The sequence below is a fragment of the Lepus europaeus genome, chromosome 7 (genome assembly GCF_033115175.1).
Source record: "Lepus europaeus isolate LE1 chromosome 7, mLepTim1.pri, whole genome shotgun sequence".
Classification (NCBI taxonomy): domain Eukaryota; kingdom Metazoa; phylum Chordata; class Mammalia; order Lagomorpha; family Leporidae; genus Lepus; species Lepus europaeus.
This window is the reverse complement of record NC_084833.1, coordinates 131,306,276-131,324,672: the sequence shown is the minus strand read 5'-3', so window position 1 is coordinate 131,324,672 and position 18,397 is coordinate 131,306,276. Positions and strand designations below refer to the sequence as shown.

Below are 18,397 nucleotides of genomic sequence, written 5' to 3'. Positions count from 1 at the left end.
ATCAAACAACCCAACATATAGTTCTTAGGAGTTCCTGAATGTGTGGAAACAGAGAATGACAATAAAGGCATATTTAGTGTAATGTTTACAGAAAATTTCCACAATTTGGAAAAAGAATTGGATGTCCAAATAGAGGAAGCACATAAAACTCCTGACACGACTAGAAAAGGTCTTCACCATAACATATTGTGGTTAAACTCTCCACAGTAAAACATAAAGAAAAGATTCTAAAATGTGGATGAGATAAATGACAGATTACTTTCAGGGGATTTCCAATTAGACTTATAACTGACTTCTTATCAGAAACCCTACAGGATAAGAGATTCCAAGCTTTAAGGAAAAAAAAAAACTGAAACCTGCAATACTGTACCTTGAAAAGATTTCATTTATGAATGAAGGTGAAATAAAGACCTTGTCTATTAAACAGAAATTGAAAAAAATTGACACCACTTGTCCAGCTTTATAAAGGATGCTTAAGGATGTGCTGCACACAGAAACACAGACACAGGGTCATCAATATGATAAGAAAGTGAAGACATAAAATCTAGTAAAAGTACAAAGGAAATCCAAAATAATCAATAGGAATATTTATGGAAAAATGGCAGGGCTCAGTTGTTACTTATCAATAGTCACCTGGAATGTAAATGGCCTTAACTCTCCAGTTAAAAGATAGGGACTGGCTGGATGGATTGAAAAACAAGACCCATCTATTTGCTGCCTACAAGAAATACATCTTACCAACAAAGATACATGTGGACTGAAACAGAAAGGATGGAAAAAGTTATTCTATACTAATGGAAACCAAAAAAGAGCTGGTGTAGCTCTCCTAATATCAGACAAAATAGACTTTAACACAAAAACTGTAAAAAGAGACAGAGAAGGGCATGTGTAATAATTAAGAGATCAATTCAACAGGGAGATGTCATAATAATAAGTGAATATGCACCCAATTACAGGACATCTGGATATTTAAATGAAATGTTAAAGGATCTAAATAGAGATTTAGATTCCAATTCAATAGTAATGAGGGGCATCAACACTCCACTTTTAGAAAGGACAAATCACCAGACAAAAAATCAGCAAGGATACAACAAAATTTATCAACTTTGTAGACCAAATGGACCTAAAAGATATCTACAGAGCTTTTCATCTCACAGTAGCAGAACACACATTCTTCTCACCAGTGCATGGAACTTTATCTAGCATAGATCATAGGCTACACAGTACTGCAAGTCTCAGCAAATTAAAAAAAATGAAATCCTACCATGCATCTTCCCTGGCCACAGTGGAATGAACCTGGAAATCAACAATTCAAGAATCTCTAGGACATATGCAGACAAATGGAGGCTGAACAACATGCTCCTGAATGAACAGTAGGTCATAGAAGAAATCTAAATATTTCTGGAAAGAAACAGTACAATACATCATATGAAAACTTACAAGATACCATAAAGGAAGTGCTGAGAGGGACATTTATAGCAATGGGTACCTATATAAGAAATTGAAAGACACCAAATAAGTGAGCTGTCAATGCATCTCAAGGACCTAGGAAAAAAAATGAACCAAATCCCAAATTAGTAGAAAGAAAAAATACTTAATATTAGAGAAGGAATACACAAAATTGAAACAAAAATACAAAATATCAGTGAAATGAGGAGCTGATTTTTTGAAAAAATACATAAAATTGATACACCATTGGCCCAACTAAGAATAATGAAGGAAAATATCCACATCAATAAAATCAGAAATGAAAAAGAAAATGTAACAATAGATACCATAGGAATAAAAAGAATTATCAGGAAATACTACAAAGAGCTATATGCCAATAAATTGGGAAACCACGAAGAAATGTATAGATATTTGTACACATACAATCTAAGAAAATTGAGTATAAAGACAGAAAATCTAACAGACCAATAACCAAGACAGAAACTGAATATGTAATTAAATTATTCCAATAAAGAAAATCCCAGGACTGGATGGTTTCACTACTCAATTCTACAAGAAATTTAAAGAAGAATTAATTAAGAGGATTCCATTCTTCTCAAGCTATTCAGAACAACTGAGAGGCAAACCTCCCAAACTCCTATGAAGCCAGCATAATCTTAATTCTTAAACCAGCAAAAGAAACAACAGAGAAATAAACCTATAGACCAATACTCCTGCTGAAATTAGATGCAAAAATCCCCAACAAAATATTAGCTAATTGAGCAACACATCATAAAGCTCATTCACCCAGACCTACTGGGGTTTACCTCTTATATGTAGGACTGTTACAACATCCTCAAATAAATAAATGTGATACATCATATTAACAAACTAAAAAACAAAAACCATATGGTTATCTCAATGGATGAAGAGAAAGCATTTGATAAATACAAAATCCATTCATGATTAAAACCTAAAAAAATTGGATATATAAGGAACATTCTTCAACACAATCAAGGCAATTTATTAAAAACCCACAAACAGCATCCTACTGAACGGGGAAAAGCTATAAGCATTCCCCCTAACATCCAGAACCATATAAAGATGGCCACTAAATATGTTAAGATGTTACTTAATATAGTCCTGGAAGTTACAGCCAGAACTATTAGGCAAGAAAAAGAAATCAAAGAGGTACAAATTGGAAAGGAAGAAGTTAAACTATCCCTATATGCAGATAATATGATTCTATACATAAGAGATCAAAAAAAAAAAAACTCCACTGGGAGACTAATGGAGCTCATAAAAGTGTTTGATAAAGTGGCAAGATATAAAGTTAGCACATGAAAATCAATACCCTTTGTATACACAGAAAATGACATGACTCATGAAGAAAGTTTAAGATAAATCCATTCACAATAGTTACAAAAAATTAATACTTTCAAATCAATTTAACCAAGGATGTCAAATTCTCCATAACAAAAATAATAAAGCACTAGGGAAAGATCTTAAAGAAGAAGATATTAAAAAATTGAAAAATCTTCCATTTTCATGCATTGGAAGAATCAATATTATCAAAATGTTCATAATACCAAAAGCAATTTACAGATTCAATGTGATCCCAATCAAAATACCAAGAACATTCTTCTCAGATCTATACTAATGATTCTAAAATTCATGTGGAAACAAAAATGATCCCAAATACCTAAAGCACACTTATACAACAAAAACAAAGCCAGAGGCATCAAAATACCAGATTTCAAGACACACTACAGGGTAGTCATTATTAAAACAGCATAGTACTGGCACAAACATAGATGTGAAGACCAATGGAACAGAATGGAACTCCAGAAATCAATCCACACATCTACAATCAACTTATTTTTGACAAAGGAGCTAAAATATATCTCTGGAGAAAGACAGTCCCTTCAACAAATTGTGCTGGGAAGTTTGGATTTCCACTTGCAGACATATGAAACAGGACCTCTACCTTACACAAAAATATACTCAAAATTGATCAAATACCTAAATCTATGACCCGATACCATCCAGTTACTAGAGAACAAAAGGGAAACACTGCAAGACATCAGCATAGGCAAAGACTTCTTGGAAAAGAACCCAGAAGCACAGACAATCAAAGCCAAAATTGACAAATGGGATTACATCATGCTGGGAAGCTTCAGCACTGCAAAAGAGACTCTCAGAAAAGTGAAGAGACAACCAACTGAATGGAAGGAAATATTTGCAAACTAAGCTACTGAATATCCAATAACAAAACAATCTAGTTAAGAAGTCGGAAAAGGACTTGAATAGGCATTTTTCAAGAGAGGAAATTTAAATGGCCAATGGACACTTGAAAAAAAATGCTTAGAAAATACCATCAGGGAAATGCAAATCAAAACCACAATGAGGTTTCACTTTATCCCAGTTAGAACAGCTCTCATACAGAAATCTAGAAAGAACAAATGCTGGCGAGGATGTGGGGGAAAAAGGTACCCTAATCCAATGTAAACTGGTTAGAGCCATTGTGGAAGACATTATGGGGATATAGCAGAAATCTGAAAATAAATTTATCATATAAACTAGTAATTTCACTCCTGGGAATTTACCCAAATAAAATGAAATCAGCATATGAAACAGTTATCTGTACCCCCATGTTCATTGCAGCTGAATTCACAATAGCTAAGATATGGCATTGACCCAGATGTCCATCAACTGATGACATGATAAAGAAATTATGGTATTTACACACTATGAATCACTACTCAGCTATAAAAAATTAAAATCCTGTACTTTTTGACAAAATGGATTCATCTGGACATCATCATACTTAGTGAAATAAGCTCATCCCAAAAAGATAGATATTATGTGCCCAAAATGCAACGTGTTGGAGTGAAATGGACATTTTGGGACTTGATGATTGTTTACAGTTCTTGTCTCAATTGTTGAGGAACAGTGCTTTTTTTTTTATATACTGTTTGTTGAACTCTTACTTAGTGTAGGGTTAACTATACAATCAGGAATTAAACTGAAAATAGATCTTTGTAAAAATTAAGAGTGGGAATATGAGAGGGAGGAAGAAGAAGGGTTGAAGCATGGGTTGGAGAGAGGGTAGGGTGGGAAGTATCACTATGCTCCTAAATTTCCATATATGAAAATACATGAAATTGTGTAACTTAAATATAATTTTTAAAACAATTTAAAAATATGGAAATTATATCTTTTGTGTAAAAAAAAGTTGCCTATATTGTTAAAGTGCAACCACCCCCCAAAATTTAGTACCTTTTAACTCTTTCTTAACAATCCCTCCAATCCACAGCAATCAGAAATCTATTTTGCGAAATCTGCCTGCTATAAACATTACATGCAATTGATGATGGTATCTAAGCATTCTTATGCACAATGTAGATCCCCCATCAACAAATGAGGTCAAGAGCCCACCTCTCAGTTGCACTCAATATAACATATGACCAGCAGCAGGTACCTGGGGAAGGAGGAAAATGAGTGTGTCTTGTCACACTCAGAATACTCGCCAGCCAACTGCTGGGAGAGGAAGCATCCTGCTCTTGACTCCCTGTGTCTGAAACAGAGTTCCCATTTCACTGACGGGAGGAGGAGAGAAGGTCTGGATTCAAATACCACTGGATCTCCATGCTCTTCCTATTCTTAGACTATCTTCTTCAGTAACTACTTTTCTTTTATTTGCTGGATGACCTTCAGACCGTTTACAGAACATTTAAATGGTTGGCTTTTTGTTTTTCTTTTAAGCAATTTGCTACAATGGGGATCTGTCATCCAGAATTTTATCTAGGAACCATTCAATTTTTTTCAAGAATATTTATATATCTTTTTAATTAGATTAGCTTTACAAGCACCCTGAGAGCTGTTTCATAATGAAACACTGCTTTCCAAATTATGACTTTATAGTCTTGTCTATATAGGATATTGATAAAGTTCTGTTTTACAACTGGTTAATGTGTTGAATAAAAATAAGCACTGTGAAGAATTATCTTTAACCAGAAATAAACACATATAGGCCACAAACCATTTTCAATTTAGTTTTAAATATAGTACTGCTTGGTGACAAGTTAACAGTCCCACTAACATCACATAGTTTCAGCGAATATTAAAAGAAATGGATATCCTGATTTCTTGATATTTTCACACTGATCTCCAAGAAAGTATATAAACTTTTGCAAAAATATACAATTTAAGACCTGTCTACCAAGCACAAACAATGGATAGTTGTATCTGATAATTGTACAACTGCAAAGCTACATGCATTTGAATAGGGGCTCCCAAATTAAAAGCCTATGCTATACATCTAAACAGATTTCAGTCTACTTAAAACAATTTCTACTAACCCTAAAAATTACAATGCTTTTGAATTTTGGCCAAATGCAGTGCACTGCACTATAGACCAGATGTCAAGGATAACTTGTCCTCCCAGGTTGGGCTGGCAGAGAGGTACTTACTATAGAGATGTTATGTTATCAACTGGAGGAGGAAGTGGACAAAGCTGAACATGAGCAAGTAAAAACAATAAACTACCACTTTTTTTCCTGCAGATTCTAAGTGAGAACATGATATCAAATAATTAATCATTCTAAATTCACAGTCAGTTTCACTAAATTTTTTTTCATATTATACATGAACAATAGCAATCTTTTAATAAAAATTACTGAGTTTTCCATAGAAAAGGTCTCTAATTGCATACAAACTATACAGATGCTAAAACCGTTGTAAATTGAAATATATAGAGGGGCCAGCACTGTGGCGTAGCAGGTAAAGCCGCTGCCTGCAGTGCCAGCATCCTATATGGGCACCAGTTCAAGTCCCAGCTGCTCCACTTCCAATGTATCTATTTGCTATGGCCTGGGCAAGCTATAGAAGATAGCCCAAGTCCTTGGGTCCCTACAGCCTTGTGGGAGAACTGGAATAGGCTTCTGGCTCGTAGCTTCAGATCAGCTCAGCCAATTGGGGAGTAAAGCAGCAGATGTAAGACCTCTCTCTCACTCTGCCTCTCCTTCTCTCTCTGTGTAACTCTGACTTTCAAATAAATAAAACAAATCTTTAAAAAAAGAAATATATAGAAATGTTTCTGTATACTTAGCTTTTGGCAAAGAAAATTGAACAAGGGGGTTAGAAACAAGTTGGTAAGGGCTCTTTGCTAAAGAGCTTAGGAGAGTGAAATCTAAGACGTCTATCTCAACTCATTCTTTAAGTAACAGAAGTCTGAGAGGCCTTGTGTGATTATGTAATGTTCCTTCTTTTTCTAAAATATAAAAAATAAAATGCACAAAGACATAAAAATAAAATTATCTGGTTTTGCGCTTGTTTGTTTTTCTAAACTAAGCATAAATCCTTCAGTTCTGACAAGAAGGCTGTCATCACATTTGGGGAATGTCTCAAGAGCTGTCTGAAGACTCGCTGAACATCAAGTCTGTAAAAACACATTTCCTTCTCAATGCAAATATAATCTCCCCCTGATGTTCTTCAAAAGAAACAGAGTTCTGATCTGAAGATCAGATGGATTAGAGTATTAGGAAGAAAACAAGAAATTTGAAGGTACACTCAATTTGAGAAGCAAAAGGGAAAACCTTAGAAATGGAAAATTGAAGGAAACACCTGAATGCAGAAGAAAGCCCTTTATCTTAAGAACTCGATGCTGAGGATAATCTCGAGTTCACTTAATGCCAGTCACTTTAGTTTTGTTAAAAAAAATCTCAAAAAGATAAATCCTTCTTACAGTGTATTTTTCCTTATAAAACATGAACTGAAGCTACTTGTAATAAATGGTGACTGTTTCACTGTTAGGTTTCATTATTAACAATGTCAAAAACATGACAGCAACAATCTTTAAGAATCCAAATTAGAGCAAAATAGGACTACAAAAGAATCTGATGTTTCCATTGGTAAAGCGCTCCTTTTCTTATTTTAATTGAAAAGAAAATGAATTAACCATCAGCCACTAGCAACAATCATTTTGAGAGGTCTTTTAAGGCAAAAATTTAATAGTATGAAGAAGTTTACAAAAATAGATTAAGAAATACTATTGTACCTTTTTTTCTCCATTCAGTTTTGATAAATTGTACCTAATCATACAAAAATTACCCCAAATTCAAACGATATAAAAAAGGAAGAGATGAAATGAACTCAGCGAGATGACAGATCAGACAACATATAGGGATGAAAAAATTCTACACGGGGCATATATTTCATATCCAGATGTAAAAACCATTTTGCACTGACAGCTTACCTCCCTCCCATAAGCAATCACAGATTCTGAGTGGATCATGCAGTACAAAGCCACAGCAGTGAAATCTTCTTGTTTGATGCAACACAAAACAGTTGCATCTTTTCCTGTTGAAAGTGCCTGCTGGTTGTCTATTTTTCCTTATCCCATTTATTTGTATTCACAAGTTAACAAACAGTGTCAACAATTATTGTAGTGAACCGAGGGTACTGCTGGATGAGAGGCTCTATAAGACATATTTACTGATTGACTCAGAAGGTTTATTGAGTTCAACCCTCACTCCTTTTTCACCCGTTAGGTATTTTACTTTAGCTCCTGCTTTCTCATCTGCATCAAAATACCCAACAGGTATTGTGCACCTTGCAGCATATGCTGGTTGTACTTCATGAGGGTTGCGACAGTCAGACCAGAAGAACAGCAGTCTATCAAATTTGAGTTCAGTGTCAGCAATTGTCAATGTTTGCCTTCTGGAAAAATTCGAAGCACACTTGCACTTACCTTGGCACCCCAGTCTTTATTAAGATAATATATTCAAGTCACACATCTCCCATCTCCATTTGGATTATCAACATACCGCACATAACCTGTTCCACTGCCTGGGTAACAAACATGGCTTCCGTCCGGCCAATCATTTTGTAGTTGCCCAGCTTCTCGTTACAGTGGTGGACCAGGTCGTCCATGCTGCTCATCAGCAGCCCAGCGGTTTCACAGCCGGGCTCCTTGCCCTCAATCCAGGTGATCTTATCCCTTCTGATGTCCTTGCACGAGTCGCTGTTCGGGCTACCCAGCTGGCCGTCCATGGACCTGCCTGTGTAGTGCAGGCTGCACACTCCATCGCCGATCTGCTGCCCAGTCTCCTTGCCCAGGAAATTGTCCACTACACAGATGTCCTGCCTGTTCATGCAAGGCAGCGTCGGAAGCGGCTTCCTCCGCCCTTTGGGCTGCAGACCGCAACTATGGCTCAGCCCGCAGCCTGGTCTGTTGCTTGGCGGGTACAGGTTCACCTTCCAGGTACAGCGAAGGCGGATCAGCGACTCCTCCTTCCATGGCTCCGCTTTGGCCATCTCTGGGCCCTGGAGGCTGGGGTGCGCGGCTACTGCAGGGTGGGCCACGGACTTGGCCTTTGCCTTGGCTGCATCTCCTGCGGCTTGCCTGAAGCCTTGGCAGCAGCTGAGGTGCTGTAGGGATGCGCAGCTCCTGGCCTCCTGGGCTCCCGTCCCACCGGCCCTGAGCCGCGGTGTAGGGGAAAGGCTGGAGTGCTGGTGCGGGCCTGGCACAGGAGCGCCTGCTCCCTTCAGTCCTGGCGCTGGTGCGGCCGCAGCACAGCAGGTTCTCCATCTCCCCACAGGGCTGCAGGGCTCTCAGTACCTCCGGTCCCCTTGCTCCGGCCCCTCCTTCCAGGCCCGCCGCTGTCATTGCCCATGGAGGAGGCAGCGGTGATCGAGTAGGAGAGGTGGGGGCCAGACTGCCTAGCCCAGGGCCAGGGAGCAGAGAGAGCGGCAGGGAAGGTTACCGCGCCATGGCACCTGCCCCCCTCTACACAAGCAGGCCGGCGCCAACGCCCTCGGCCAGGCCGCTTTCTCCTCCTTGGGGACGGCCCTGCAGTGCCAGCTGCTGCTTCAGCGCCTCATCACCCAAGGGTTGAGGGTGCACGGCCTGCGTGGGGCGGAGGATCTCCGCTCTGGGCGCGCTAGACCAGCAGCCTTCCAGGCCGCCGCCTCGCCATCCCGGGCGGCCGGGCCCAGCTTGTGGAGCAGCGCAGGGCGTGCGGGCGCCACTTCCTCTGCGCGCTCTGCACAGACACCGCTGCCCGGTGGTGACCAGGGCAGGGGTGCACGAGGGCGGAGGAGGGGGAGCGAGGGACAAGGGGAGTCTGAGGGGGTGGTGGCCGCATACATGCTTGGTTCAGAACACTGAACGATTTTTCCCTGAGAGTAAACTTGAAAAGGCTTTCTCCTCTCGCTCTCTCTCTTTAACATTGTCCTGGATGCATAATTATAAAAATCAAGTAAACAAAAGGAAATTTGAGGTATAGCGTCAGCTTTTAAGCAGCAGAACTGTTAACATGTGAATGATACTAGTATGTGTAGAGATAATCCAACGCAAGCCAAAACCAAATATGAGCTGATAGGTGAATTAAGCAAAATTATTGGGTACAGGAGCAACACAATCAAGTGGGTTAACAGGTGCCCATAAAAAGCAAATAGAAAACAATGGTAACAGACAAAGTAGAACCCAGAAAATGAATATCTGAATGAGAAATACTCCTCAAATCCACACTTAACAAAAGTCAAATGACCTGACAAATAAGCCAAGAACACAAAGAGAAAAAGGCCCAGAATCCAGTAAACAGTAACCTGTAACTCACCTGAAGCTCCAGTTTCAAGGTCTGCACAGGATCTCAGGAGATGGGATCCTGGGGCGGGGCAGCGCCCCCTGCTGTCGGGAAGGCCAAGTTTCAGGCCTGAGGCCAAGCCCCGCCTCTCACTCCGCCCACCCGGCGCAACCCCAAGGGCCCGCCCTCAGGCTAGGGACGATGCTGATTGGGTACATCCTCTGTGACGTCGTGCGGCCTCTGTGACTGTGGAATCAGGAGCGCCATGGCAACAGGGCAGACCCTGGGGGATCCTCTTCCTGTTTCCGCCAAGGTCAGCTTCCGGTTCTGCTCCCAGAGCCCCGGTGGGCTCAGACGCTTCTACCCTGGACTCCCCTCAGCCAGGGCCCTGAGAGGACGCCCGGAGTCCCTGGACGCCGGCAGCGGGGAGTGTGAGGTCCCGGGCCCACAGGAGGGGAGGGGCGGGCAGCGGGCACCCTGGTGTGCGGCCCTGTCTCGGCCTGCAGCGACTCCGCCTGAGCCCGGCCTCACCTCTCCAGGTTGTGTGGGAGAAGGAGACTCTGAACCTCAGGCTGACCTCAGTTCCTTGTTTGGGCACCGGGCTCTCAGGTCCTTAGCTTTCCCTAGGGTCTGGGTCAGCGTTTTTTGCTATGACGTAACAGCAGAGACTCAGTGGTGTATTTACCACACGCTTTTGGGCCGAGGACGAGGGCCAGGGTGTGGGGACGGAGTTTCTGCTGTGAGGCTTGGGATGGCACAGATCCCACGTGGACAACTGGAGTGTGGGGGAGGCCCACCCCAGGTGCTGTGAGCACCAAGACCTGGAGCCTGGGGCACCTGAGTGTGGGTGCAACAGGCCGCCTCCCACCGCTCGTTCCATTCGTGTCTTTGGTAGAAATTTGCTTCCGTTTATTCACAGTCTGGCCACTTGTGTAGGAACTGTGCGCCAGGATTTGAATGGTACCCTGCGGTTTTCTTTGGTGGAACCTGAGTTTATTCAGTGATAAGATTTGTAGAAGGAAAGAGGATGTTTTGTTTTCTGCTAAGTTTGATTAATAATGTGAACACTAATGGAATGGCTGCCCAGGTAAATAAATGGGCCTTGGTCAGTTCAGCGGTATTTTTTTATTTAAGATTTATTTGTTTATTTAAAAGTCGGAGTTACAGTAGGCGAGGTGTAGAGAAAGAGAAAAAGAGCGAGAGAGCGAGAGCGAGAGAGAGAGGTCTTCCATCCATATTTTGGTTCACTCCCCAGATGGCCACAAGGCCAGAGCTGTGCTGATCCAAAGCCAGGATCCAGGAGGTTCTTACTGGTCTCTATGGGGGTGCAGGGCCCCAAGAACTTGAGCATCTCCCGCTTTGCCAGGCCATAGCAGAGAGCGGGATGGGAAGTGGAGCAGTGGGATGGGAACCGGCACCTATGTGTGATGCTGGCAATGCAAGCGGCAGCTTTATCTGCTGTGCTGCATTGTTGGCCCCAGGGGTCTTCTTGATCTCTCCTACCACTGCCCCCACAGGTGAATGAGTCTGGGTTCTTTTTAATTTTTTTTTTTTTTTTTTTTTTTGTGGAATAAAAGCTATTACTCTCCACAGTGAGTTTTTCTTGGTTTATTTTGTGATGTTTGTGATAATATTTTACTTAATTTTTTCTCATGTGTTACTTCACAGTAATTTTTAAAAATAATGTGAAAATGTTGTTAGGCTACAGGTTGTGAATGAATTCTACTTGTATAGGAAGTATACAAGTAGAATTGGAGCACAAGGATTAGGTATCTAACTTCTCATGGTTATGCACTTACTTAGTTTTTGACTTCCCAGCACTTAGATTTACCTTATTTATTTACTCAACCTGGTGTTAACTGACATTTCTGTTTGGTAACATATTCCTAGTTCCTAATGACCACTGGTTGAGTATTTATATTGTTGATCTATTTGTACTGATTACCAATGGTGGATTTGTATTTTTGATTGGAATTATACAAGTTTTCTCTTACATATCTTAGTGCTCTACTTAGGGACACTGGTAGGAAGCCTTGTAATGCCTTCTTGGAGAACTACCGGTTGTCTACTCCTGTAGTAGTCTGACCTAAATTCTGATCAGTCTGAAATGAATACTGTTTTTCTACATTTCATTGGACTGGTATTGTAATGGACTGTTTTTCTGCATATTTTTATTTTTAGGCAGTTGTGTATATATGAATCTTAAGTTGATGAGAATGGAATGTCTTTAGCACAAAAAGTGATATTTGGAAATATTTATATAATTTTGATGAACAAAGCAAGGCTATTACTATACCCATTATGTTATTACCTATTTTTCATGATGAGAATACTTAAAAGTCTAAATTCATTTATTTTTTCTATATTAGAACACATTGTTATTAACTATTCTCACCATGTTGCACAACAGACCTCTTGAATGTTTTCCTACTATGGAAATGAAGTGTGATTGGCCAAGATGACTTCAAATCCCCTTCATGTGTCTATATATTTCCTATAGACAGCACAAAGTTGCGTTTTGGTTTTATTTTTCCCATGTCAACCTCTATCTGTAGTGTATTTAGATAATGCACATTTAAAGTGATTATTGATGTAAGTGGGTTAGTATGTAATGTGGTTGCAATTGTTTTCTCTGTTATTCTTTTTTTAAAAGTCTTATTTATTGATTTTTGTTTATTTGAAAGGCAGAGAGACAGAGGGGGGGAGATCTTCCATTGGATGTTTTACCCCCTCCGGAAAAAAAAAAAAAAAAAAACCTACGACAGTTGCAACTCAGCCGGATTGAACACAGGAGCCAGGAAGTCCATCCTGGTCTCCCACATGTGTGGCAGGGACGCAATAACTGGAGCTATCACCTACTGCCTCCCAGGGGGTGCATTCACAGGAAATTGAATCACAAGTGGGGTTGCTGAACTCAAAGCTGGCACTCTGATATGGGACATGGTTATCAAAATTGGAGTGTCAATTTGTTAAGTCAACAACAGGAGTCACTGTGCACTTACTCCTCATGTAGGATCTCTGTCCTTAATGTGTTGTACAATGTGAATTAATTCTATAACTAGAACTCAAATAGTACTTTACACTTTGTGTTTCTGTGTGGGTGCAAACTGTTGAAATCTTTACTTAATATATACTAAAATGATCTTCTGTATATACAGATAATTGAAAATGAATCTTGATGTGAATGGAATGGGAGAGGGAGTGGGAGATGGGAGGGTTGCAGGTGGGAGGGAGGTTATGGGGGGAAAAAGAAAAGTTAAAAAGAAAATTGGTGTGTTTAGCTGCTGCACTAAATGCCCATGCTGATTCTTGTTTTTACACATTTCTTGTAATCTTATTTAATATTTTAAAATTTGTATTCATTTATTTAATTCATTAAAGGCAGAGATACAGAGTGATCTACCATGTGCTGGTTCACTCCATAAATTTCTGCAAGATGGGGCCGACACTGTGGCCTGCCAGGTAGAGCTGCCACCTGCTGGTTATTAGTTGCTGCTAATAGTCCCAGTGATCTATTATATTTCTGTGATATCAATTATCTCTGTTTTTTTTTTTCTGTTCCATTGCTTTTATTAATCATGGTTTAGGGCATATTGTTTGCCTCTAATTTTAAATTACTCTGTATTCTAGATTTTAGGTAGAGGTTTTTACTGATTTCCTAGAGAATTTTCATGAGATATAAACTATCTGGATGAAAGGTCTGTTAATTATTTTTATTATAGAAAATGCTGAAAATACAAATGTATTAACTATTGTGTTAACAAGTTTTTTTTTTCATTTTCAATTCTCTTTATATACAGAAGATCAGTTTAGCATATATTAAGTAAAGATTTCAACAGTTTGCACCCACACAGAAACACAAAGTGAAAAATACTGTTTGAGTACTAGTTATAGCATTAAATCACAATGCACAGGACATTAAGGCCAGAAATCCTACATGAAGAGTAAGAGCACAGTGACTCCTGTTGTTGACTTAACAAATTGACACTCTTGTTTATGGCATCAGTAATCACCCTAGGCGCTTGTCGAGTTGCCAAGGCTATGGAAGCCTTTTGAGTTCACCGACTCTGATCATATTTAGACAAGGTCGTAGTCAAAGTGGAAGTTCTTTCCTCCCTTCAGAGAAAGGTACCTCCTTCTTTGATGACCTGTTCTTTCCGCTGGGATCTCACTCGCAGAGATCTTTCATTTAGTTTTTTTTTTTTTTTTCCAGAGTGTCTTGGCTTTCCATGCCTGAAATCCTCTCTTGGGCTTTTCAGCTGGATCCACATGCCTTAAGGGCTGATTCTGAGGCCAGAGTGCTGTTTAGGACATCTGCCATTCTATGAGTCTGCTGTGTGTCTCGCTTCCCATGTTGGATTGTTCTCTCCCTTTTTTATTCTATCAATTAGTATTTGCAGACACTATCTTGTTTGTGTGATCCCTTTGACTCTTGGTCCTATCATTATGATCAATTGTGAACAGAAATTGATCAATTGGACTAGTGAGATGGCATTGGTACATGCCACCTTGATGGGATTGAATTGGATCTCTATTTTTTAAAATATTTTATTTATTTGGGTGACAATTAGAGAGGGAGAGGGAGAGAGAGAGAGAAAGGTCTTCCTTCCACTGCTTCACTCCCTAAATGGCCCCAAGGGCTGGAAGGTGGTCTCATCCAAAGCCAGCAGCCAGGAGCTTCCTCCAGGTCTCCCTCATTGGTACAGTAGCCCAAGGACTTGAGCCATCTTCCACTGCTTTCCTAGGCCATAAACAGTGAGCTGGATTGGAAGTGGAGCAGCCAGGTGACAAACCAGTGTTGATATGAGATGCTGGTGCTGCAGCTGGAGTCTTAGCCTGCTGTCCCACAGTGCTGGCCCCTAGCCATGGCTTTTAATTTCTGTGTTTGTCTGATAATTGTGGGGGCCTTCTAGTTGGCTGTAGGAAATATTTGCAGAGATAAAAAGTGCATTGCTTTGCTTGGGTGGCCATAACATAATACTGTTGAATATGTGGCTTGAATCACAGCAATATATTTCTCATAGTTCTAGATTAAATATTTGAGAGCAAGATTATAATGGGTTTGGTTGCCCCTGAGACCTCTTTTTGGTTACCACATAGCCATCATGTTGCTGCACCCTTATATGGTATTTCCACTGTCTATGTGCATCGCTCCTTATAAGAACATTGATCAATTTGAGTCAGGGCTTCACGTTTATGATAACATTTGATGTCAATTATCTGCTTAAAGTCCTGTCTCTAAACAGTGTCACATTGGTTGTCAGCATTGCCTTGGTAACATGTTAAGGACAAATAGATTTTTTTGTTGGTTTTGATGTATTTAGAAATAAGAATCTAAAATAATATATATTGTTTCTAAATATCTAGATTGCAAATAATAGGATTAATAAGCTTTATTAACTAGAATAGGAATCTTGAGGGGCTGGTGCTGTGGCTCAGCAAGTTAGAGCCACAGCCTGCACAGCCAGCATCTCATATGGGCACCGGGTGCAGTCCTGGCTGCTACACTTCCAGTCCAACTCCCTGTTAATGCTCCTCGGAAAGCAGCAAAGGGCAGCCCAAGTGCTTGGGCCCCTGCACTCACATGGGATACCCAGAAGAGCCTCCTGGTTGCTGGCTTTGGGCCAGCTCAATCCTGGCTGTTGTGACCCTTTGGGCAGTGAACCAGCAGATGAAAGATCTCTCTCTGTCATCTCCCCTCCTCTTTCTCTGTAACTCTGCCTTTGAAATAAATAATCTTTAATAAAAGGAATCTTGAATGTTCTCAATGTATGTTAGACTCTATAAATTCACCACCTTATTAATAGATATTAGACTATAACCTATTATACAGTCTGAGTATCTATGCTTCACTAAATTACATATGTTAAGGTCATTACCACCTTCCTACATCATTCTAAGCCCTTAGATCTTTCTTCCTAATCCATAACAAAGGGTACATGTGTCTCAGTGATCAGGAAAGCATTAAAACAATTTTGTAACAATTAATTCTTTATTGAATGATTACTTTCTTAAATGATGTCCAAAAAATGAGAAATTTTAGGGAAAATCATGTTTTAGGTATCAATAAACCCAGATCCAAATTTCAGGCTTGCCTACTTCTTGGTTTTTTACTAAGAGTAAAGTGTTTATCTTCTCTGAGCCTGTTTGTTTTTTACATAAATCACAAAATGCTTGTCACTAAAAAAATATTGAAGTGTGGGAACTGTAGTACATAATAGCTGTTCAATACATGTTTCTTTATATTATCTAAACTTTCATTATCCCTGTTGATATTATTAAAGCTGATGACATCATAATACTGTTATTCAGAAGCTGTTGTAAGATGCTCTCAAAAGTGCTTTCATACAAACTCTCAGTGCCACTGTGACACCCATCGGGATTTCTCTTCTAGCTATATTGTTATTCAGCCTTGTCTTCTTGCTTTTGATTAATGAAGGACATTTCAATTGATTTTTTGGAGTAAAGGAAGTAAAGAGAAGTGTTGTGGGGAATAAATTTATTAATTTGCACATCTCTTTAATCATTATGTAAGGTTCACACTTGAAATACAAAGTTAATAAATCATACTTTCTAGCAATCCATGTATCATTTCTTCTCAAATAGTAGCTCTAAAAATGAATATACCTTTTAATTCCATTCTCCACAAAATTTAATAAAAGTGTATGTATACATGATACACATAATGAAAGTGTGTATATACTGATTATATTTTAATTAAACTTTAATTTTTTTCAATTAGATAAAAAATTTTAAGAAGTGAAATTAGGGCTTTTGGTAGGTTTTAAGCATGGTTTATGTCTGATTTTTAAACGATCACATAAATTGTTGAGACAGACAGCAGAGGGTAAGTGTAAATGATAATACCAGTTAAGAGATAGTAGAAGTTCTTCCAGAGAGAGCTAATGGTATGTTGAACCAGGGAGGAACAATGGAGAAACTGAGATCCCCACTGTATTCACAATATATTAAAAAAAAAAAAACCTCAATCATAAGATTGAGTCATACTTAAATATGACTTCTAGGTTTTTATATTGGGCTGGAAGGTGGTTTTATTTGCCTTAATAAGGGAAAACATAAAGAAGAGTAAAGTTTGATAAAGTGGTTAGGAATTATCTAGTAGAACAGGAAGTTGGCAACATTGGTGCAAATGAGGGCTATGAAAAGAACCAAAGACTTTACAAGAACAAGGAGAATATTTTCAAGGTAAATGGAAAGATGCTTCCACGTATTTGATTTGGAGGAGTGAAAAAATTGGGGAGAGGTGAAAAACTGTAGACGGTTCTCACCTTATGAGGGTTCAGTTATGGATTTTTCTACTTTATGATAAGGCAAATGTGATATATATTCAGTAGAAATTATTGCAGGTTTTCGTTTGATCTTTTCTTAGGATATTAAGATGTGCAATTCTGGACAATAGCAGCAAGTCACAGCTCCCCATGAGCCACATGTACACAGAGGGAAACAAGTGATTCTTTACAACGTGCTGTGTTAAGCTATAATGTTCAGTAAGACAAATGCACTCACTGACTTTTCCTTTAGTTGTTTTTTTCTGTTTTTAAAGAACCCAACTAGAAAAATTGACAACAAAAGATAAAGCCACATAGTCAGAGACTAAGTGGCATGGGATGAGCTAAATGTTGGGCCCCTATATGTCTTCAGAGCTGGTAGTTTAAGGTTGAGACTTCTGAGTATGTTAGCTTGAATAGCAAGAGTCAGGTTATTTCAGTATGTGTGTGTGTTTGTGTGTGTGTGTGTGTGTGTGTATAAAATATCTTGTATTGAAATAAAATGGGTTGACAACATTTGGTTAGGCCCACTTCTTTATTGGACCAGCCTCCCTGCAGGCTCACTCACTTGAACAGCATGGAACCCTTGGGTCTGTACAGCCTCTGCTGTGAGGGGGAGTCGATATTAAATGCTAGCACCATGGTGGGTGAAGGTCAGAGGCATGGGGATAGTCACCACTTGATTAAGAGGCTCCTGTGCCCTGTGGTCCAGACCCTCGCATTACCTGCCTGCTGCTTCCTTGTTCTGGAGTGGTGACTGGTGTCTTAGGATGAGGATGAGACAGTATTTTTTTTGTTGTTGTTGTTTTTGCTTCTTTTCTAGTTCTTTTATTTCTTGTCAAATTGCAGTTTCTTGTGGGTTGCTTTGATTTGACCTTCACCCTTCCCCTTCAGCAATCCCAGTTCCTGGGAAATTTTCTCTGGGGCTTTGCCTGCAGCAGGGTTACTCTCAGATGACAACCTGTGCTACTCTTGGAGTCCTCCTCTGGCCTTCCTGCCTTGATCAGGGGAGCAGGAGGCCCTGTATTTCCAGGGGGTGCTTGGAGGGAACATTTCCCCCTGGCAGGGGATGGAGGAGTTCTAAACTAGAAA

The 18,397-nt window shown here is 39.7% G+C and overlaps 1 pseudogene; it reads right to left on the bottom strand.

Annotated features, from left to right (window-relative positions):
- Nucleotides 1–7,835: 7,835 nt before the first annotated feature.
- Nucleotides 7,836–9,104, bottom strand: LOC133764041 (egl nine homolog 1-like; annotated as a pseudogene).
- Between the last annotated feature and the right edge of the window lie 9,293 nt (nucleotides 9,105–18,397).